The following is a 22,429-nucleotide window of genomic DNA, read 5'->3' as shown; positions in this document are numbered from 1 at the left end:
GGGCTCTGCAGTGGTAGCTGTCCCAGGCATGGAGCTGGCAGCGGGGTCCCAGGCTGGGCACCAGGGTTCTGAGGGCTGGGGGCGGGGCCCGCCTTGTCCTGGAGTCTCCCCATGCCTTCACACCCTCGTTCTGCAGCCTTCAGTGCCTCTGAGTCCTGCTCTTCTCGGGAACCACTGGAGGCTCCGGGGCTTCTCCCGGCCTTTCCAGAAGCCTGCCTCTTCTCTCCAGCCTACGCTGCCGGCATCCGGGACAACTTCTGTGTCCCCTTTTTTATTCCCTTTTAATTTATTAACAGGAAGGGAGGGATGGAGAGCGAGATATTCTTGCCCGCAAATGCCTGCAGCGGCCAGGGCTGGGCTGGGACTGGAATCTCCATGCAGGTGTCCCCCGCGGGTGGCAGGAACCCAGTTCCTGGGGTCGTCACTGCTGCCTTCCAGGGTCTGCAGTGGCAGGAGCTGGAGTGGGAATGACACCCAGGGACACTACAATGCAGGGATGCAGGTGTCTTAGCCACGAGGCTGAACCTCTGCCCCCAAGGTCCAGTCTTCTCTCTCTCTCTCTCTCTTGTTCTTATCTTTTTAACAACTAAGTGTCTTAGTACCTTCAAACCATTTATTCTGAGTATTTCTTCTTCCTCCTCCTCTTCTTCTCCCCCTCTCTTTCCCCCTCCCCCTCTCCTTCTTCACATGAAAGCATTGGTATCGTCACCAGTGGCCCTGTCCCCAGTCTTGTCACATAGAAAACTGCTCAGTATTTGAAATCCCAAGATCTCTGTTTCATTTGCTCCTTTAGCCGTGCTGGTGTGTGTTCTTAGGAGCACCTGCTCTCCCCACGGGGTGCACTTGCCAGTGCTCTCAAAATCAATGGCCCCGTGGCTTCCTCGGCTGGTGCCCCTCCTCCTTGGGGTAAACCTCCCGGGGGCTGATTCATGTCCAAGAGAAGTCAGAGCCGCAGCACCTGACCCAGGAACGCAGGGCTGCACACTGAGCTCGGTCCACAGCGCCGCCCTCCTCTCCTTTCCCTCTGGCCCCTCACCTTCCCCGTACTCGCGGTTGCACTCTGTCAGCAGTCTCCCCACCATTCTCCTTTAACCCGGGATCTCCACTTTACGTGCGCTTCTCCTTTTGGAAGCTGATTTTACTTCCTTGAAAGAAGTGAGGGAGAGAGAGGAAGCGAGCCAGCCCCCGTCTTGTGGTTCACCTCCCAGAAGCCCACAGCCGTGACAGCCAGGGCGGGGCCAGGCGGGACCTGGGAGCCTGGGACTCGGTCTAGGTCTGGGTCTCCTCCTTGGGTGTCAGAGCCATGGTACTTGAGCCGTCCCTGCTGCCTCCTGGAGTGCACGTTAGCAGGAAGCTGGAGTTGGCAGCAAAGCTGGGACCAGGCCCCCAAGGCCGGTGTCCCCAGCAGCGTCTTAGCCATGCTACCGCATGCGTGTTGGGCTGTTTGCTTTTTCCAGAGATGCCTCTCCCAGGTAGAGGTTAGGTCACTTGCTTCCCTGCTTAAACACCTCTGGGAGCAACTTAAGCCTGGAAAAATCTCCCAGGAACCCGTCTGATCCACGGCAGCCTGCCTGTCTCTCTCATCTCCCCACATTCCAGAGCCTGCTACAAGCACCCCAAAGTGGGCCCCTTGTTTGGCTTCCCCTGAGGCTCTCTGTACTTGGCCTTCATGAACCCGGTGCCTGGAGCGATGCTTCCTCCTTCTACTCATCCAGGGAACACCCGTTGTGTTTCACGCTCTCACTCCGGGGCTGCCTGCCCTGTCCAGGAGCCACTCTGTCCTCTGCGTGGCCCGTGATGGGCGGGACACCTGTCAGGTGCTGGCATCCCTCTCTGTCCCTGGGAGCCTCTGAACTTCGGGTCTGTCTGCGGCCATGTCATTGTTGGGGTGGAGGGGGATGTAGCAGTACGGTGGGAGCGCAGTCGCTTCTTCACAGGTGACGGGTGCACAGGTAGCACTTTGCCGGCCAGCAGAGATGTGGCAGTGCGAGAGCTCAGATCCACCAGGCAGACACTGACGTGGTCCACATGGTCATGCAGATGGTGGGGCCCCGAGGGGCATGGAGGGAGCCAGGTTGCCCTCATCCTCCTGGGCTGCTGTGGCTCAGCACCATCTGGCCCTGGAAATGCGTTATCCAGAGTTCTGGGGAGCAAGGTGCCCAGGGGCTTGGATGTGGTGAGGGCCATCAGCCTCCCTTACAGACACAGCCTCTGTCTCTTCCGAGGGCACAAGACCTCATCTAAACTGAGCAGTGACCCCAAGGCCCCGGGTCCCAGCCACCATGGCACCGGGGGCTGCAGGCCTACTATGGCTAAGGGTGGGCTGTTGGCATAACTGATTGAAAATTCAGACCTGCTGCTACCTGCCCTCCATTGCTGGGAGACCCCGGGACAGTGGCCCTGACCTGGTCCCCATTCCTTCCCAGATGGGTGGAGGAGCGGATGGCCTAGTGGTCGCCCCTCGAGGGCCAGTTGCAGGAATGGGGGGGGTCTTCTCCTGGCATGTGGAGTGCTCACTGTCTCCCCGCTTTCCCATCGGCTGCGGGCAGCCAGGCCCACACAGGTGAAAGGACACAGGGGGTGAGTGCCTTTTGGATTTTGTGGGTTGATTGTCTCACAGTTCCGAGGGAGAAGGCAGAGCTGCTGTTCGCCGCTGGGTGAGACGTAGAGAAATGTCCCTGCTGCACGGCTGCTCGCGGCGTACTGTCACGTCCAGAACTGGGGTCAGCCTGGCCGCAGAAAGGTGCGGGTGCCGTGTGGCGGACAGGCTGAGCTGGGGAGCTTCCCCCGCATTCTCTCAACAGCAGTCTCCGCTGTTAACCGAATTCACTAAAGCGCTCCCTTGGGCCATTGCCACGTTCGAGTTTCCCTTTGTAACGACAGCAATACTTCTTCTTTCATTTCTTTCTACTGTTAAAATGAGTAACAGCTGTAATTTATAGAGAATTCTGATCATGCAGATGAGCACAGAGAGCAGTCCAATCACTCACCGTTCCGTCACCCGGGGTAACTGCTGGCGTCATCCGGGATATAAAGCTGCTTCCAGAAGGCCGTGGAGAAGTGGGAGGAACAGCTACGCTTACTTTGGAGACCCACAGGCAGCTTTTTCATCCCACGAGCTTTGTGAGGACCGCTTGTGTTTCTTGTAGAGTTACATCCCTGTGTGCACGCCTGGGTGCTTGAGTCTCTGGAAGTACAAGTGGGCGAACTGGGTGCACCCCTGTAGTGTTGTCAGCTCCTGCAGCGGGTTCCCGCGCCTTCCGAGAGAGGCCTGCGCCTCGCTCAGGTGACCACCTGCACGCTGCTCTCCTGGCCTCTCTGAAGCTCCTGCCCCGCCGCAGGGCGACCCAGGCGGACGGCTTCGCCCCTGCCCGTCCCTCACCCGGACTCCCCTGCCTGTGCGCTCCCTGCCCCTGCCTCCCGCCGTGTTCCAGGCCCACACAGGGCCACGACCTGCAGGAGGCCTCCCAGGAGCAAGGCTGCCCGTGGCCCCCTGCCTCCCACATCCTCCCAGCTCCACTCTGCCTGGTGTGTCCCTGGCCTGTTCTCTCCTTAGCCACGTCCTTCAGGTCTTTGCTCCTCCAAACTTCCTGAGTCTGACTTGACTCAGCACCGTCATCCATCTGTCCTGCGCGTTTTTCTGTAAAGCTCGCTCGCTGGCTCGCTCTCCGGTAGTTGATGCGTTTGAATTTTTCTTTCTGATTGATTCATGTTCTTCCTCTCCCCACAGCCCTGCAAGCCCTACAAAAGCAGGTTTTTTTTCTTTGCTGTTCTGCTCATGGCTGTACTCCTAGGGCCTGCAGCAGTGCCTGCACATAGTAGGTGCCTCCACTGATGTATAAAACAGAGAACAAAATTAATGTGCATCGCTTGGCAGTTGGAACAAGTCATTTTCTATTTTTCTTGAGTGTGCCAGCTGCCCTTCATCTAGCACACGTGTGCGTGGTTTCCGGTACCAGGAACATGGACTCTGTCAAGGCAGGGCCTATTTCTGCTCTTTATGCGTGTGTGTGCTAGTTCAGCTCTTGTGTGTAGCCCGTGCTACAGAGGGAATTGGAGCGGAAGCCGTATCAGAAGCTGGTTTGGATTGGGAATCTTTGCTTCCGTGGGATCCCTATTGCTAGCACTGAGCCTGTGACATGTGAGTGTCACGCCAGCGCCTACAGCAATGACTGCTTCCTGGAAGCGGGTACTCCAAGCCCCATGCTACGTGGCTGTGCCTGGGCAGTTAATTGACATTCGTTTCATAAAAGCTCTGCTTTTTTCACTCATTTCAAACATCTCCAGCAACAAGGAATTCGGAGCTTAAAATGCCATTAATAAAGTGATTCCCCTCGGCCTTATCCTGGGGAAACAGTTGTAATTTATTATTTATTTATTTGAGAGGGAGAGGGGGAGGGAGGAAGGGTGGGAGGGGCACACAGAGGGAGAGAGGGAGAGAGAAGAAGTGGTGGGGGGAAGAGAGAGAGGGAGGGAGGGAGGGGGTCTCATGCTGTTTAAGTCTCCAAGTGCTCACACACCAGGGTGGGACCACACTGAAGCCAGGAGCCAAGAACTTCATCTGGGCCTGGGTGGCAGGGACCCAACTACTTGAGCCGTCACTGCTGCCTCCCAGGGTTTGCATCAGCAGGAAGCAGGAAGCTGGAGTCGGGCGCTGGAGCTGGGCATCCTGGAAGAGAGTGGTGAGTGTCAGACAGCACACACATGTATTTGGATACGTATGGCAAAGAAAACCCAGGGAAGATAGCTGGAAACTGCAGAGACGGGTTACTTAAAGGGGTGGGATGGAAGGACAGAAGGCGGAGGAGATGGGAGCAGAGTGGCTGGGCTGAGGCGTGGACGTCGCCTCTGTGTGTGGTTTTGAATAGCTGAGCCGCTTAGAATCAGTCGTAGGCACATAGCTAAAAAGGAAGCGTGCTAAGACCAGCCGGAGTATGGGACTGAGTGCGAGTGGAGAGCAAACACTGATAAGCCTATGGTACTGAAAATGAGTGATAAAGCAGTGAACACAAGCGGTCCATTGCCTAGGCTGTCGCCAAGTAATCGGCCTCAGGCGGGAGGTGCTCAGGGGTCAGCAGTGCTTCCTTGGGATAAGCAGAGGAGACAGTGGGGCAGTGGGAGGACCGAGTTCCCTAAGGGAACTGCCTCCCCCAGAGCAGAAAGAAAGGAACAATGGAAGTTACTGAGTCTGGAGTACAGAGAGAAAAGGCCAGAGAAGAGTGACAGGGCCCAGGGGTCTGAGGGACTCCATGAAGTAGAGTGACAGGTGTGTTGCGCGTATACACAAATAGATACACACATGCACACACATTATGGGGGTCTCAGGAGCAGGGGAGGGAGAAAGGGAAAGAGAGTAGGTCACTTATGAAAGACACGGCTATAAACAGCCAGGAAATTCAGTGAACTCAAGATGAGATGAACTCAGAGACACTGCAACTCATTCGAGTCGAACGGTTTAATGACAAAGACTAAAATGGCTTTGACAGCAGCAAGAGAGAGGCAACTTGTCACATACAAGGGGTCCTCAGTAAGTCTCTTGATAGCAAATCAGATTTCTTATCAGCATCTCTGGAGGGTAGAAGGCAGCGTGCTGATAAATTCAAAGTGTTAAAAACTAAAAACAAAAACAAAAGAAAAACCTATGAAGCAAGAACCCTATAGACATCAGAACTATCCGTCTACAGTGAGTAGGAAGGCAGATGTTCCCAGATAAACAGAAGCTGAGAGATTTTGTTTCCACTAAACTGTTGGGAGAAATGCTCAGGAGCTTTGCAGCGTGGGAGGCAAGGGCACCGGGCGTGACCTGGAGTCGGTGAGGAAATCAGTATCTCAACAAGATGAATATGCATGCAATTAGAAAGGCTAGCTTATTGCAGCAATGGTTTGTCACTCCACTCTTCGCTCTCCACATGATTTAAGAGACTAATAAAAAACCTCAGCAATTATGAGCCTAAAGGCTGGTATTATTGTAATTTTGATTTATAGCTACAAAGCTACAGTAATGAAGGCCACATAATACTGGGATTAAAAACAGACATACTGACCAGTGGAACAGAGTAGAAATCCCATAAATAAACACCCACATTTGTGGCCAAATGATCTTTGACAAAGGTGATAAGATTATTCACTAAGGAAAGATCAGTCTTTTCAACAAATATTGCTAGAATATTCATGGAAAAGAAAAATAGTGACCCTCACCCAACACCACATAAAAAATAACTAAAAATAGATCAAAGATCCAAATGTAAAAATTGAAACTATAAAACTCTAAGCAGAAAATGTAGGGCAAAAACTTCATGACATTGGATTTGACAATGATTTTTGGATACAATACCAAAAACAAAGCAAAAGAAAGATAACTAAATTTGAATTTCATGAAAATTTTTAAAAGTGCATTGAATAACTATGAACAAAATAAAAAGGTAGCCAACAAAATGGGTAAAAATATTTGCAAATCATTATTTGATCATAACAGATTATACAGAGAATTCCTAAAACGCAACCTCAACAACGAAACAAGTTGATATAAAGCAGACAGAGACTTGAATGGCCGTTTCTCCAAAGGTGTTCAGATGCCCATTAAGCACAGAAAGCTGCTCGATATGTCTATCATTAAGAAATTCAAATAAAAAATGCTGTTAGCTACCGCCTCACTCCCATTAGCATGGCTGCTTTCAAAAAACAGAACTAAGTGTTGAGAAGCATGTGGAGGAACTGGAATCGTGTACTTGTGGTACTGATGTCAAATGTTCTAGTCACTTAGGAAAATAATTTGGCACTTCATCCAAAGTATTAAAAATGGAATTAGCATATGATCCAGCAGTTCTGCTTGGTACATACTGAAAATGATGAAAAGCGAGGTCTTGGAAAATATTTTTACATCCAGGTTTATAGCAGTATTTTTTTTGACAGGCAGAGTTAGTGAGAAAGAGAGCCAGAGAGAAAGGTCTTCCTACCGTTGGTTCACCCCCCAAATGGTCACCACGGCCAACGCCCTGCGCTGATCCAAAGCCAGGAGCCAGGTGCTTCCTCCTGGTCTCCCATGCAGGTGCAGGGCCCAAGGACCTGGGCATCCTCCACTGCCTTCCCAGGCCACAGCAGAGAGCTGGACTGGAAGAGGAATAACCGGGACTAGAACCTGGAGTGCTGGCGCCGCAGGCGGAAGATTAGCCTAGTGAGCCGCGGCGCTGGCTGATATAACAGTATTATACTAGCTAAGCTGTGGAATATTAAGCTGTAAGAAAGGAAGAAACTTGAGATACAGGCTACAACATGGACGGAACTTGAGAGCATCACGCTGCATGAAACAATCTAACGGCAGCAAACACCGTGTGATTCTGCTTCTACAAAGTACTCAGGGTGCCCCAAATCAGAGAGACAGTGCAGTGATGGTTTCTAGGGTCTGGAGAAAGGCGTGAGTGGGGAGTTACTGCTTCCTGGGTGTGGAATTCCAGTTTTACAAAGTGGAAAGAATTCTAGAAATGGATGATGGTGATGGTTGCATAATATCATTGCTGCATTTAGTAGAAGTGAGCTGGGTACTTAAAAATTGGCTAAGATGATACATTGTATGGGTATTTTGTCAAATTGAAAAAAAAAAGGCTCAGGGCTCCTTGGAGAACAGGTTGATTGCAAGGCTGGTGCAGGGAAACGCAGAATGAGCCTGGAACAGCTCATGGGTCCAGAAAATCAGGAAATTCCCACAAAACATGGGGTGGTCATGGTGCCTGCTGAAAATAGAGATGCTGGCAGGAAGGGACTTCCAGTTTGCCGCAGCTGAAATGATTTCAGCCACGGAATCATCCACGCCACGTCTTCTCCCGTGGAATTAAACACATTTAGAAAGCAAGCCAGGGTCACAATTTGTAACAAACCGAAGCATGTCTAGGGCTCCTCTTCAGCTCCCCACCTGAGTCAGGGAGCTGTAGCTCCAGGTGATGTCTGGTATCTGCTTCCCTGTGCCTCCCTGGGGTGCCTGGCCTCGCAGCCTGCACGTAGTTGGTGTCGTCATTATCCGTTATCCAGCAATCAAGTGATTTCTAAGCTCCGGCAGGCAGAAGCAGTGGTGAGGAAGTTTGCTACCTGTCTCGCTTCGGGTCTCCCCACACTTTTTAGTTTTGGTATGTGGGGAGGAAGTCCCGTTTTCTCCCAGGTGCAGCGGCCGCTTGGTGCACCTGCCGAAGCCAAATCTGTTTTCCAAGGGGTTCCACCTGGTTTGGAAGGCGGAATGCGGCGGAACGCCGACGCATTTCCGGGCAGGGTCCCTGCTGGAGGCTGAAGCTTTGTCGGAAGCCCGAGAATGGGACAGCCCGGGCCGCCGAGTAGATGCCAGCTCGTTCCCATCTAACCGTGCCGCCCGTTTCAAGGCGCAGGGCCGGGATGTGTGTGCGGCCCCTCGCCCTGGGTGAAAGTCTGACCGCGGTGCGCACCTCGTGCACCCGGAGCCCAGGCTGAAGCCCGGGCTGTGGATGAGCGTAGAGCTGCTTTGCTGCTGCAGGCCAGGGCGGCCGTGATTCAAAAGCCCTCCAAGAAGGGCTTGCCAGAGGCTGGCTTGGATACCCGTTTCTGTGACTGAGTGTTCCCGAGCCCACCCCAGGGAGACTTCGGTGAACCCGTTCAGGGCCCTTGTGGGAGGCTCCTGGGGGCCAGTACCTGGACGCAGGTGGTAGTGGGTAGTGAAGCTGCACCTTCCGAGGCTACCCGCGGTCAGAGCTCCCTCTCCGTGCACTGGCCGGACTCCTGGTTTCAGGTAGGACTGGGTTTTATAAATATGACTTGGAGGGATCATGCCTTTTCCTCTATAGAACTGCCCAGTGCTTTCCAACTGTGATGAATCGTCGGAGAGGATTAGCGGGAAGGAAAAGCAGCATTTATTAGCCAACTCTGCTGTTTCTTTTCCCACTCAGATTTCTGCTCAGAGGAAATTGATAGCCCTGTCTCTTTGAGTGAAATATCTCCCATAACACAACGGGTCGAAACGGTAGCTGATCTATTGTTTTTTGGCCTTCTTCATAACTAAACGGAATTGATCAGAGAGTTGATCTCATTGATTGGGAAGAGATCCTTTAAGTTGGCTGGGAGGGGAGAAAAATCGCAACAATTAGGCTGGCAAGCGTCTGAGTCGGCGTCGCGGGAACGCGCGTGGTGTTCTCTGTGGTCTAACCTCTCCTCGTTGACATTTCGGACCAGGGAAGGCAGTTCTTTGTCTCCTGAGAAGGGCAAGTGCTTTAATGACAACACAGAATTTCTCCCGAATGTTTTGTATGCTTTTGGATCGATAACATGGATCACAAAAATCATGAGTTCCTAACTTTTCCTTCAAAAGAAAAACAGTGCATGCCCAAATAACTTTGTGTGTGTGTGGGGGGGTTAAAGCCCCTAATTGCACCCTGTTGAGGCCGTACGAGGTTTTCCTAACCGTTTATCATGCATGGGTGAAGCATGCGTCATTCTTGCTGGTGCTGGGAAAATCTCTGGAGATTTGGGGAAACAAAGAGTAGATACCTTACACATTCCCGGGGAAGAAGGGAAGGAAAAAGATGAAGAAATCAAAAAGAGGTTTTAGGATGGGCTACTTTAAAATCACAGTTCTTGAACTGGGTTTAATGGACTCTGTCTCTGGTGCCCTGTGGTTCTCTGGTCTGGCATAGCATCTTGCCAAGCCAACGAGCAAGCTCGTGTCCTCCTGCCCTTGGCCCCAGTGGGAAGTTCAAACCGTGCTGGTTCCGGCTAAACCAGGCCCTACTTTCTGTCATGGAAACCAGGGCCACTCAGCCTTCCTCCTATCTGGCCGTCTCACACTGGCTTGAGTGGCTCGTTCTGAGAGTACTTGACACTCCCATAACCCATCGTGGTGTGTTACCTCACCAGCCTCAACAGCTGGGTGGGTTTCAGGTGCCATGCCACGAGAGTGAGCGGTGATCTGGCTTGCTGAACGCTTTAGAAGGACACTTGCGATTCAGAAATCGCTGAGTACCAGGGAGTTTGCCTACTCAAGACTGTTAGTGCGAAGGATATCCTGTGCACAGTTAGTTCAACTCACAGAGCACTGACTGGGAGATTGTGAGATGCCAGGTGCCTCGCTGGTCCGGGGGTGTGTGGATACCGCTGGGCGATGGTCATGGTGTCAGGGACTTCACAGGGTGATAGGGAGCTGGGTTGGGGGGTATGACTCCCCCAGCAGCGTCAGTTCCAGCCTGGAGTTGCTCATGCAGGGACCGACGGTTGGAAGGAGACCATAACGCAGAGTCATACCTATTGAGACAGATGGCACAGTGGCAGGACTCGGCCAGGTATCGCCAGGCTGTTTGCTGTTTGAGTTGTGTTTGCGTCCCAAGAAGCTAGTTGTGTGTAGATTCAGTCTTGTTCCACTGCTGGGTGGGATCAGGCTTTATAAGCAGATTTTATTTTATTTTATTTTATTTTTTTAGTTTTGAAGCTTGACTTTTTCTATAGGAATTTTAGCACCCTGCTTTCCCCCAGCCCCAGCTAATTGCTTACGAAATGGTATAATTGAATCCCCCTCAAAATAAAAGAACCCGAGTGAAGGAAGTTGTAATCCAGTTTTTTTCAGATTTCAGTGGTAGAGAGGGAAAGAATCTTCCAGAAAACCTAGGTCAGTAGGAAGAACATTGTCACACTTTTTAAACCTTGATGTAACCTTGTTTGCAATCTGTTTAGATGGACTATTCTTGGAATTTCTTGGACTATGTGTCAGGAGAGAGGGTGTTAACTGAAGCCACGCCCACTGTGGGGTCCGGGGACTGTATCCACGCCCACAGTGGGGTCTGTACCAGCCGACTGTATCAGCTGGTGCACAAACATTAATCGCCTTGAGGATTGGACTGTGTTCAGCCTAAACAACGGGCACCCAGGTCCGTCTTCGTTCCGTGCTCAGTGAGCCATCTGCAGAAGGACACTAAGCAGATTGCTGCCGGCATTCTTGTTATTTGGGAGAGAGTTTTCGCCTCACCTGTGTGTGTGTTCTTAACCCTCATACTCTTCGTAGAGTGCGGTGATGCTTGTGCGGGACAAACTGCGGGTGGGTTGGTTCGGGGAGCCTATGTTTTACAGAATAAAGCCAGGCATTTTTTTTTTTTTATTAAAAGAGTGCTTTTTACAGCCGTGGCGTCATCTGCAGACCCAGCAACTGATATGGCTGGTCTGCTCGCGCTCCGTGTTTATTCTGCACTGAATCGACTCCCGAGGGCTGGCGTTCTCGGTGCTGTTACGACCACCAACCTTTCTTATGGAGAAGGTCAATGGGTCTGATAGGGAGTCTTGTAAATCATAAACTCACTCTTTCTGTAATATCTAATATGTCCCAGCTCACATGCGTTAAAAATTATAAACCACAGCCCAGACTGTAGATCAACCGAATAAATCAGCTGCTGTAAACACAGGACAGATTGATGCCAGTGTACCTCGCAGGTTTCTAGACGCTTCCAGGGTGATGGACACGGTACGCCTTGCTGCTGAGGTGTCGGGGGCCGCAATGCAGTCTCTGTGCCATACTTGGTATTCACAAGTGACCCTAAGCATTGGAAACCTTCCCTGAAATTCTGCAGAATGGGGACACAGGTCAGTGTTGTTAGGTACAGTGGTCCTGGGTAGTCGAAAACCATGAGTCCTGTTGCATTATGGGAAAGGTAAAATGGTAGCAGATACTCAGTGTCCAAGGCACGATACTTTACTTTCCTTAGGGAACTCCTCATCTATCCTTTGCTGGGAAAACGGGTTCTGGGTGTGGCTTTCAGTAGTGGACTAGAAGAAACCAGATGCTTACACAGATCTGGGCCAGGGAATGGATTACTCCTCATTGTAAAATTTATTTATTGACGTGAAAGAGAGAGGGAGAGAGAGCACGAGAGAGAGAGTGAAGGAGAGAGAGATACTGATTTTCCATCTACTGGCTTACTCCCCATTTGGCCTCAATAGCTGGGGCTGGGCCAGGCCAAAGCCAGGAGGCTGGAACTCTTTGCAGGTCTCCCTCGTGGGTGCAGGGGCCCAGACACTTGGGTCATCTTCCACTGCCTTCCCAGGTGCATGAGCAGAGGGCTGGATGAGAAACAGGACAGTTGGGCCTTGAACCAGTGCTCCAGTGTGGGAGGGATGCTGGTGTCACAGGAGGTGGCTTCACCCGCTGTGCCACAACACAGTCCCCAGACGAGTGGATTGTTCGGGTTCACTCACTGTTGTCTCCGCGGTCTGAGGTTCCTGCACAGGGAAAAGCCGCCTCCGACCTGGGGCACTGCCGTCTGCTTTCCGTGTGCTTTGCCAGCCAGCGTGCATGGAGTGACCGCCTTCAGTTTGTTTCTAGGGATGATAATTTGGTGTTAGGAACTAATCCCTTCAACTAGAAACCCTGCTTTTTGGCCCTCTAGGATGCCAAACGCCAGGAACAAAAACAGAGAGGGAAGGACGTAGCTCAAAACGGTACAGGTTGGAAGCAGAAAGTGGAATTCTGCTAATTCCGTCACTCACTCAGTTTGTCTATGTGAGAAGGCATTGGATTTCTCAAATGCAGCTGATCCTTGTTATTTGTAGGTGTGTGTTTGCAAATATGCCTGCTTGCCAACATTGGTTTGTAACCCCGGGATCGGTACTCGTGGACACGCACAGGGCAGTGAGCCTTCTGTCAAAGACATTCCCAGCTGGGGTCAGGCCAGGCGACTCGGGGCTGCTGTGTCTCAGTCTCCAGCTCCGAACAGGTGCTGCTCTCCGTGCCACGGTTCTGAGGGTCTCTGGGCTGTTCCCCACCCCGCACACCCTTCCCTAGTGCAGGGCCCAAGTGCCGTGTGCCGTGTGGTGTGCCTCAGGAGGGAGGGTATGGCCCTGTCTCTTCGGGGAGCCTCAGAACACAGGAAGACGGGGTTGTTCCTCCGACTTCAGACAACGGAGCTGCTCCATCAATTGTTTGCTTTCCCTTCGGTGGGTACTCCAGGGTGACACGGGAGCCCAGGGGGTGTACCTTCCGTGCTCCAGGGCCGTTTGTTCTCCCTAGAGTGATCAAGGCAGACCAATGGGCAGTGTCTGGAGTAACTTCTGCCCTCCAGACCCATCTACCCATTTCACTTTGAGAGCTTAGATTCCGCGGTGGAGACGCTGGGGGAAGGTCCCTGGGCTGGTGGAAATAACCTGGTCTGGGGTATACGTTTCTGTTCGAGCTTGGACGGCCAGCTAGTGTAAAAACCATCGCACGTTTTTGGCTGGCGCCGCAGCTCACTAGGCTAATCCTCCACCTTGCGGCGCCGGCACACCGGGTTCTAGTCCCGGTCGGGGCGCCGGATTCTGTCCCGGTTGCCCCTCTTCCCGGCCAGCTCTCTGCTGTGGCCCGGGAGTGCAGTGGAGGATGGCCCAAGTGCTTGGGCCCTGCACCCCATGGGAGACCAGGAGAAGCACCTGGCTCCTGCCTTTGGATCAGTGCGGTGCGCCGGCCGCGGTGGCCATTGGAGGGTGAACCAACGGCAAAAGGAAGACCTTTCTCTCTGTCTCTCTCTCTCACTGTCCACTCTGCCTGTCAAAAAAAAAAAAAAAAAAAAAAAAAAAAAAAAACAAACCATCGTATGTTTTTAAAACAGGATTGCAAGTCCTGATGATGTCCTCTCGGGGATTTTGAATACTGCTTCTGAAAGGTCACTTAAGCCCATGGCTTGATTATAATTTATAATGGCTTAATTCCTTTAGAAATAAAAAGAAAGCTTTTGTAGAAAGACCGAGATAATTCCCTTGGAGAGAGTGATCAGGGATGGAACGTTTCACAGCTCTTGGGTTTTAGTAGCGAGGCACTGAATACATCCTGTTCGAATTTTGCTTGCTTTTTAAACGTTTCTTACGTAGTTACTTTCCAGGTGAGTGTGTGAGTGCAGGTGGTTTACCGTGAGGTTTGCTCCTTTAACGTGGAATCGTTTCAGAATTCGGGAGCGAAGCTCTCCGTCCAGCGTTGGGAGGATTAGCAAGTCAGAATGTCTCGCGCGAGATCTGGTCCCTTGCAGCAGAGCTGAGCTTCTAACTCGGTCTCATTCTTACCACGTTGCCCGTGACGGGGCCGCCCAGCCCCGTAACTTCCATCGCAGAGCAGAGCGTGAGCGCCTTGCTCTCATGGCTGACTGTGTGTCTCTGCTGAGCTTCTCTCTGTTTATGTAAATCCTTCTTCCTGGAAGGTTTCAGCTTAGCTGATAGAAAGCAGTCTGCTGATTCCCGCCGTTCACAGGAGAGTGGGTAAGACGGCGTAGGAAGTGTTGATTATCCAAGTAAAACAGTAGCTCTCAATTCTTTGACTTCCCAGGCTTGTTCTTTAATGGAAAGTAATGCTGTAAATAGACCCGAGCCCGTTGGCTACAAACAATTCAAGGAGTGAAGGCAGCGAAAGCTCCCTGGGGTCCTTCAGGAAAGCTGTTGAATTTGGCTGCAAATGAGCACAAAGCACCTTCGCAATTTTTTTTCATAGCCTCTGCCGTTGTAGACTCCTGGATTTGGTTTATTAGACAAGAATGGCGCTCCATTGACCTACCTCACTGATAAATTTAAATGCCTATTTTATTGAAAGATAGGTATCCAAATACCTATTTCATTAAAAAATGCGTTTGAAAAGCAATATAACAGCTTGTTCAACCGTCCTTCTTAACGGCTCCTTTGGAGACTCCGAGTGCTCTCAGCTAAATCCAAACTTGCAAATTTCATTATGAGAGAGCATTGAGTCGATTCAATTGCCCTTGGCATTCGGGGTGGTCTGTCACGTTGGAGTCTCACTCAAGGGAACTGCTGTGTGCGCTCCTTTTCATTTCGCCAAATCCACAGCAGGCTGTCCGGATGGAGGAAATCGGGGGAACGGAATCGGACCGACTCCTTTTGGAATCTGAGGCGTTGGACACACAGAGTAGCAAGTGGGAAGTGCAGTGACCTTCCGTGTCCTGCTCAGTGAATTTTGCTGCACGCAAAATACCTGCACCCCCAAAAGGTGGCTGGTGTAGGGGTCCCACCTTCCTCGATGAGCTTAGTTTTGCTGTTTGTCAACTTGACATAGAAGAATCCTATACGATGTGTAGTGTTGTGTTTTCAGTCACTGGCCATAGTGTCTGTGAGTCATCCGTATTGTTGCCTGCAACCGATTGTTTTCACTCCTGAGTAGTATCCCATCGTGTGAATGCAGGAAGACTCATCTCTGCATTCTCTTGTTTGAGGAAGGTTGCTGCTAATGCAAAGTTGGCTGTGTCTCTCCGTGGACACACGCACTCCTGTCTCTGGAATATGCGCTTTGTGTGGGCCCTAGGCAGGTGTTCACGGGCTTTCATAAACAGCTGCCGTCCACGGCGATTGCCCCACAGTGACCAGGAGACTTCAGGTTATTCCACCCCTCACCAGTGCGTGCTACTCTCAGCCTTGAAGTGGTCGCCACTCTGGGGCGAGATTGCCGGTCTTTTTCTGAATTCCACTTGGAGAACACTTCCCAGATGAGTGTTACTTAGTATCTTTCTATATGCTTGGGGCCTCTTTAATATCTACCTATATTTTGCAGAATACCTGTTTGGTACTCTGCAAAATTTTGTTTTATCTTTTTACTGAATTCTCTGTCAGCTGTGTGTACTGCAAATACTTTTTTCCTAGTCTGCATGACCAATGTTTCCACTATTTTCATGATATGTTTGATAATGGAATTAATGAGATAAAATTTGTCACTATTTTTATTTTGTGTTATTTGTTGAGTCCTCTTTGTGAGATCTTTGCCTCTTGTAAGATGCGGCTTATTTTTGATGGTGTCTCCATAGATTGTAAATTTCACTCAGGGAATCTACACTTAGTGGACTTTGCCTTTAATAAAAAACTGTGTTTTGTATTTGAGAGGCAGTCGCACATATGTGCACGTGAGCACACACACACACACACCCCACACACCCCACACACCCCACACACGGAGACGGAGACCTGGGAGATTCGATCTGCGTCTCCCACATGGGTGACAGGGACCCAAGCACTGGAGCCTCCGTCTGCTGCCCCCCAGGATGCGTTAGCAGGAAGCTAGAGTGGAGACCGGGAGTGGGACTTGAACCCAGCTCCTGCGAGATGGAACGTGGATGCCCCAGCAGGCATCCTAACTGCTAGGCCGTTTGCCTACCCAAGTGGAGCGTTGAAAGCCTTGAAGCCTGCATCTGAATATGGGGACAGAGATTTTCTTGCCAACAGTGGGATTTTTTTTGTACCTTGATTTGAAGCAGTAAAGACATTTCTGGATGTGTATCAGCAGAGGGGTAAGGAAAGCACACCAATAGCTGAGAGAAGACTGTTAGGAAGATTCTGACAGCTGGAAGTATTGTGGTCCCAGATGCAGGCGTGAGGAGTGCCCCTGTGAATGCTGTGTCGGTAGAGGAGGTATTGGGCATCAGCTTATCCTAGTTCCTCCCATGTACAGTGTTAGGTCACAGAATGAAAACCAACTGAGGGGTTCAGGGGACAGAAAGGGGCCACCCACCGTCTCCTCTCTGCCCTCCCACTTTGAAAGCAGGAGTGTCTCAGGGCCAATCAGAGCTGGGCTTGGATGTGGCTAGCAGTGGGGCCGGGCAGCGACTGGACCTTGGCTGCATGGCTGCTGGCTCACTGACCTCGGCTTCTTGATCAAGCAGCAGAGCCAAGGAGTGCATCCGGGCTGCTCTTCAGTGCTGCTGCCATCTCCGTCTGCCATCCGGGACCTGCTCTCGGTCCTCCTCCCTGCTGCTCTTGGCTTTGGCAAGCTGACCTGGTGGCATCTGTCCTGGTACCCTGGCTTTCACTGGGTTCGGCCCCTGGGGGGCATCACTGGGAGAGGAGAGGGAAGAAAGAGAGTGAAGTCAAGGCCGTCGTTCCCTCCTTCAGGGCTGCTGCAGGTTGGCCGTGTCCCAGGCCCAAGGCTGTGGCTCTCAGGTGGTCCCCTGCCCAGCCCTCATTCTGGCTCTTTCCCTCACTCTTTCAGCACTGGGCACCTGCTGGCTCCTGCTGTTGCTTACTCTGGGGGACTGCATTGTCCCTGTAACTTCCCTAAGCACCGTCCTTGAGTCTCTGTGCGTAGTTCCCTTATTAAACTCTGCTCCAGCGACTGGTTTGTTGGGGAAAGTCAAGGTGTGGGGTTGTGCTTGGACTGGCATCTCCCAGTGCCTGTGACGTTCGGCTCTCAGAAGGGGGTTTGATGCCTTGTGCTGAATCGCCACTGAGACTCTGCTCCCTTTGCCCCCAACTTGGCTCATTTTCGTCAAGTCTCAGCTTAAATTCCAAAGTCACCTGAAGAGCGTTACCTATCATTCATTCCTGGCAAAGAGGAATTTGAACGGTGAGAGCTAGAAGATTGTTTTAGACACATATCTCTGCTTTTGTTTTATGTCTACCCCTTCACATCATGTGGTTCATACGGGATCACCGCTATAATACTATCCACTTATATGGTGTTTGGTGCCTTTGTTGAGTAAATAGATGATTAATCATCAATAGAATAAAATAATTGAACAGCACAGAATCTTTGCAAATGAATTGATCCGATATCATTAAAAATATCAGCTTTGGTTCATGACCTTTAATAACAGTTATAACAATGGAAAAGCAAAGGCCGCCAAATTACCGAATCTTGATTGTGTTCCGTCCTGTTCCTGACTTTGTCTTTATCTGCACACGATTTCTCAAAGATCGCTGCCACAACGGGGTGAATTCTTGCTTTCTCTTTGAATTCACCATGCTGCATGGAAGTTCCCTGTGTTACTCAATAGTCTGAGTAGTCACCTAGTTCAGTAACTGCACCAGCGCTGCTGAGGTGATGGGCACTGTGGCTGCTCTGTGCTGTTGTCTGACATTCGGGTTTTCTGGATTTTATTATCACTAGTTTAACCGAAGTGAATGGTTTCATGGCACTTCACAGTGCTGGAAAGGTCGCGTTTCCTTACTTTCCTGAGTCAAGTTGAGTCTGGCTAGGGCTGCCCCTGTAAGGTTAACGAGAGTGCAGTCGCTGTCATTTCCCAAACAGCTTCTCTCCCGTTTGTTGGCTTCTCAGCAACCGGAGCTTTCATGACGCAGGACAGCGTGGAAGGGCTCCTTATCCCAGCCCAGGTTTGTCGATGGCGCTTCTCTCAATAGTCCAAGGCAGGGGCCGGCGCTGCGGCTCACTAGGCTAATCCTCCGCCTTACGGCGCCGGCACACCGGGTTTTAGTCCCGGTCGGGGCGCCGGATTCTGTCCCGGTTGCCCCTCTTCCAGGCCAGCCCTCTGCTGTGGCCAGGGAGTGCAGTGGAGGATGGCCCAAGTGCTTGGGCCCTGCACCCCATGGGAGACCAGGAGAAGCACCTGGCTCCTGCCATCGGATCAGCGCGGTGCGCCGGCCGCGGCGGCCATTGGAGGGTGAACAATGGCAAAAAGGAAGACCTTTCTCTCTGTCTCTCTCTCTCACTGTCCACTCTGCCGGTCAATAAATAAATAAATAAATAAAATAAAAATAGTCCAAGGCAGAAGGCTGGTGCTGAGGCCTCTGGTCAGCTGGTGTTGCGTGTCACAGAAGCTCTGCCGTTGGTGGTATCATGGATGAAAGGCTGTGGAAGCCGTGAGGTTCTTGTCTTCACACAAGAAAGAATTCAGGCGTGGACAGAGAGCGGAGTGATAAGGCTGTATTGGGGATAGGGCATCTGTCAGAACAGAAGGGACAGAGAGCACCCAGTTGCTCGGACTGGGGGAGAGCGAGGTTACGTGGTTGGATGGAGAGAACACACCTGGGCAGGCCAGGCGGGCGGCTTGGCAGAGAACTGAAGGCTGAGAGCGCGGTCCCATTGGATTCCCTAGGTTTTTAAGGGAGTCTGTTCACCCACCGCCCCCTCTCCTCCAGGATGAAAGATAGGGAGTCCTAGCAGAAGAGTTTGGGTGAAAATTGGCAAATTCCTCCCCAGATTTGCTGGCCCTGGGCAGAGCAGAGAGGCCTCCCTTAAGGCATCCGTGAAGGTTTTATGGCCCCGTGTTACCAGGTCAGGTAACCCATTTGTTCCTGAGAAGGGAGAATCCTGGGAGCTTTCCTTGGGGGAAGGGCTGGGACCACCTGGGAGGTTCTCAGGATCTGGGCAGGACTTTGAAGTGCAAAATGCTGGGCTTCTGGAGCTTCCACTGCAGGTGCTGGTCTGCAGGCTGTCTCATGCACAGGTAGAGGCAGCTCTAAGGTGCGACCATCACCTTCCTTCTGTTTCCCTTAATGCCTCTGACACTTCGGGAGCCCACACTCAGCCATGTGCACAGCTTGTCCACCGGGAGCCGTGGTCTCAGTCACGTATGCAATCCCACCCAAACCTGGGCCTGTCCTCCTGGCTGTACGGGATTCACTCACTTTCTGGATGGTCGCTGCTAGACAGTTGCCATGTCTTCCCCCCACAACCCAGGCTTTCCAAACCAGTGCTTCCGTGGGCATTCTCTTTAAGGAGCTTCTGAAATAAAAAGAACCCAGTGAGCTTGTTAAGCCCCCTGGAACTCCACTCCAGGAGGACACTAGAACTTAGCGCACAAAGGCATGCGTGTCCTTGGAAGAATTTCTACCTTAATGCTTTGTCTCCTATTGGAAACTCAGTACATTGCTCTTTCATGTAGATAATGAAGCAATGGGAAATAAATAAAACAATGCAAAGGTCTAATTTACATGTAATTGGAGACCCAGCAGGAGAGAAGGGGACAGAAGGAATATTTAAAGAGGTAGCAGAAGAGAATTTTTCCTGATCTGACACAGAGAAAATTCTTAAAAGCAGGTAAACAAGTAAATGGAATAGAACTGAGAATGCAGACATATGACACATGGGCACTTGATTTATGACATGAAGGACACAGAGCTGAGGGCGTGAGAGGTCTTAGCAACCAGTGGCACTGGGACAGGCGGATACACAGCTGGGAGAAACAGAGCGGCCCCTGCGTGCAAGAACTAATTTTACAGGGATGTGGAACCAAATGAGCAGAGCAAGATTTCTTCGACATGATGTTGTTTATGTACTAATCACAAAGGAGAGACTGAGAAACAAAGTGAAAGTTATGAGTCTTTATTCATTAAAGAAATGCAATGAAGACTCAGTTTATGCTAACAGGGTAGGAGGAGGCATTTGCCACACATAAAACTAACAAAGGATTAAGCCCTCAAATGTATCAGTAACTACATGTCAAGAAAGACAGACACCCATATTGTCATATCCACATGACGTTGTGATACCTGTGAAAGGATGTTTAACCTGTAAGTCACTGCAGAAACGCAAACTAAACCAGAAAGCAGTGACACCAATGCAGATCCTACAGAATGGCCAAAATGGAACACACTGACTGTCCTGAGGGTTGCTGGACGTGTAGTGAGGGGAACACCCACCTACTCTCAGTGGGGTGCAAACCAGCCAGTCATGTTGACAAACACGTTGACACTAGCAAGCTGAAGGGGCCAGCTCCTGGCAGCTCACTGGAGCTCATTGTCCACAGGAATTCTGCGACTTGGTTGTTGAACCACTGGTCCTTGGAAGTTGGCTGTGGCGTGAATATGAATATTAGGTCTGAAGACATTAGCGAATGCCAGCCAGGGATTTCTTTCTCAGAGAGCTAGTTGACAAGTACATCACTATGTCTGACTGGATGATTCCAATCCTAGTGAATACAGCCAACAAAAAGTGTCCTGTCACACAACGGAAGGCACGTAAAATAATGCTCACAGCAACCCAAGCTGCAAACAGTCCAAAAGGCTATCAGCAGAAGGGGCAAATACATTGAAGTCGAGTAATACTAGACTTTGATTTATTTACTTATAAAAATGAGTGAACTGCAGCTTGATGTGGTATCATGGCTGGATCTCACAAATGTTTCAATGAGAGAGGTTGCGCAGAAAATCGTATGTTGCATAATTAATTCCATTTGTGAAAAAGTTAAATTAGGACTTAACTGGTAAAGTTAAGCTTAGTTGGAAAACCCTAAAAGAACTCAAGATGATGAATACCAAATAGATTGAGAGAATGGGTACTCCCGTGGGGAGGGATGGCTTTGTGATGGAGAGCAAGTACAAGCCTTCTGGAAGGGCCAGTATTTGGTTTCTGGACCCAGTGTGTGTGTGTGCATGTGCGAATGTGCATGTGTGTGTGTGTGTGTGTGTGTGTGTATTTCCTGAGAAATCCTGGAGTAGTATCTTTTGTACAATTGATGTGTGACTGATTCGTTTCTCACACTCACACCTGGATAGATCACTTTCCCCTTTGCTTCCCGACTTTGGGCTGCAGCCCTGTAGTGAGTCGCTCGGGTCTTGAGTTGTGTCCCTGTGGTTTCTGCACCATCTGCTCCAGGTGCCCGGGGACACAGAGGAGGGCAGAGAAGCTCAGCCTGGCTGTCAGTGCGGAAGTGAGGGTGGCACCCTTTCCTTGGCTCACACTCCAGTGGCGAGAACTGCATGAAGGAGTTGGACCTGTGGTCCCTAACGGTGTCTCTATCAGTGCCCAGGAAAAACCCCTGGACCACGGAAGAGGGGGGGATGGATTCTAGAGACAGCGGCAGTCCCCAGCAGAGGTGCTTGCTCTCAGTAAGCTGTCTTGCATCTTGAAAGTATTACATCAGGGGCCGGTTCTGCGGTGTAGCAGGCAAAGCTGCTACCAGGCTCAACCAATATATAAAGAGGATGCCCCCAACAACAAAAGCCCCAAACGTCAACAGAAGCCCTCGTAGGATGCCTTGAGAAAACCAGACACGTGGCTTCCCCTGCAACACAGAGCAAAAACCGAAGCTCAGGGCTCATGGGTGTTTAAAACAAGAAGGCACAGGTGAGTTTTCCATGGAAAGATGAGAAAGACTAATGCAATACACCACGCTGTTGGTAGGTCTGTGGGGGCTTTAAGAGGGTCTGGCTGGATGATGGAGTCAGATCGTTTTTGGGGGAATTTCTCACATGGGATAGACATGGCAGTTCCCAGCACGTGGGAAGTAGGAAGTGTGTTGCCGGCTTCCCTTCCACTGAACATCAGGCCTCCGTTCTGTCAGTGACCCACCCATGGGACAGAAGGAAGCTTTGCACATTCTGCCACCAGAACAGGATTCCTAATACTTACTTTGTGTGATACGAATTAGAGACACCAGGCTCAACCAGTACATACAGAGGATGCCAGTGAAATTTGCTATTGATACTGACAGGATCACTTGTTTATCTGGATTTTTTTTTTTTTTTTGACAGGCAGAGTTAGTGAGCGAGAGAGAGACAGAAAGGTCTTCCTTCCGTTGGTTTACCCCCCAAATGGCTGCTACAGCCAGTGCTGCACTGATCCAAAGCCAGGAGCCAGGTGCTTCCTTCTGGTCTCCCATGCGGGTGCAGGGCCCAAGCACTTGGACCATCCTCCACTGCATTCCTGGGCCACAGCAGAGAGCTAGACTGGAAGAGAAGCAACCAGGACAGAATCCGGCACCCTGACTGGAACTAGAACCTGGGGTGCTGGCGC

Source organism: Oryctolagus cuniculus, chromosome 9, assembly GCF_964237555.1.
Source record: "Oryctolagus cuniculus chromosome 9, mOryCun1.1, whole genome shotgun sequence".
Taxonomy (NCBI): domain Eukaryota; kingdom Metazoa; phylum Chordata; class Mammalia; order Lagomorpha; family Leporidae; genus Oryctolagus; species Oryctolagus cuniculus.
The sequence above is the reverse complement of the archived record's forward strand: the minus strand, read 5'-3'. Positions refer to the sequence as shown.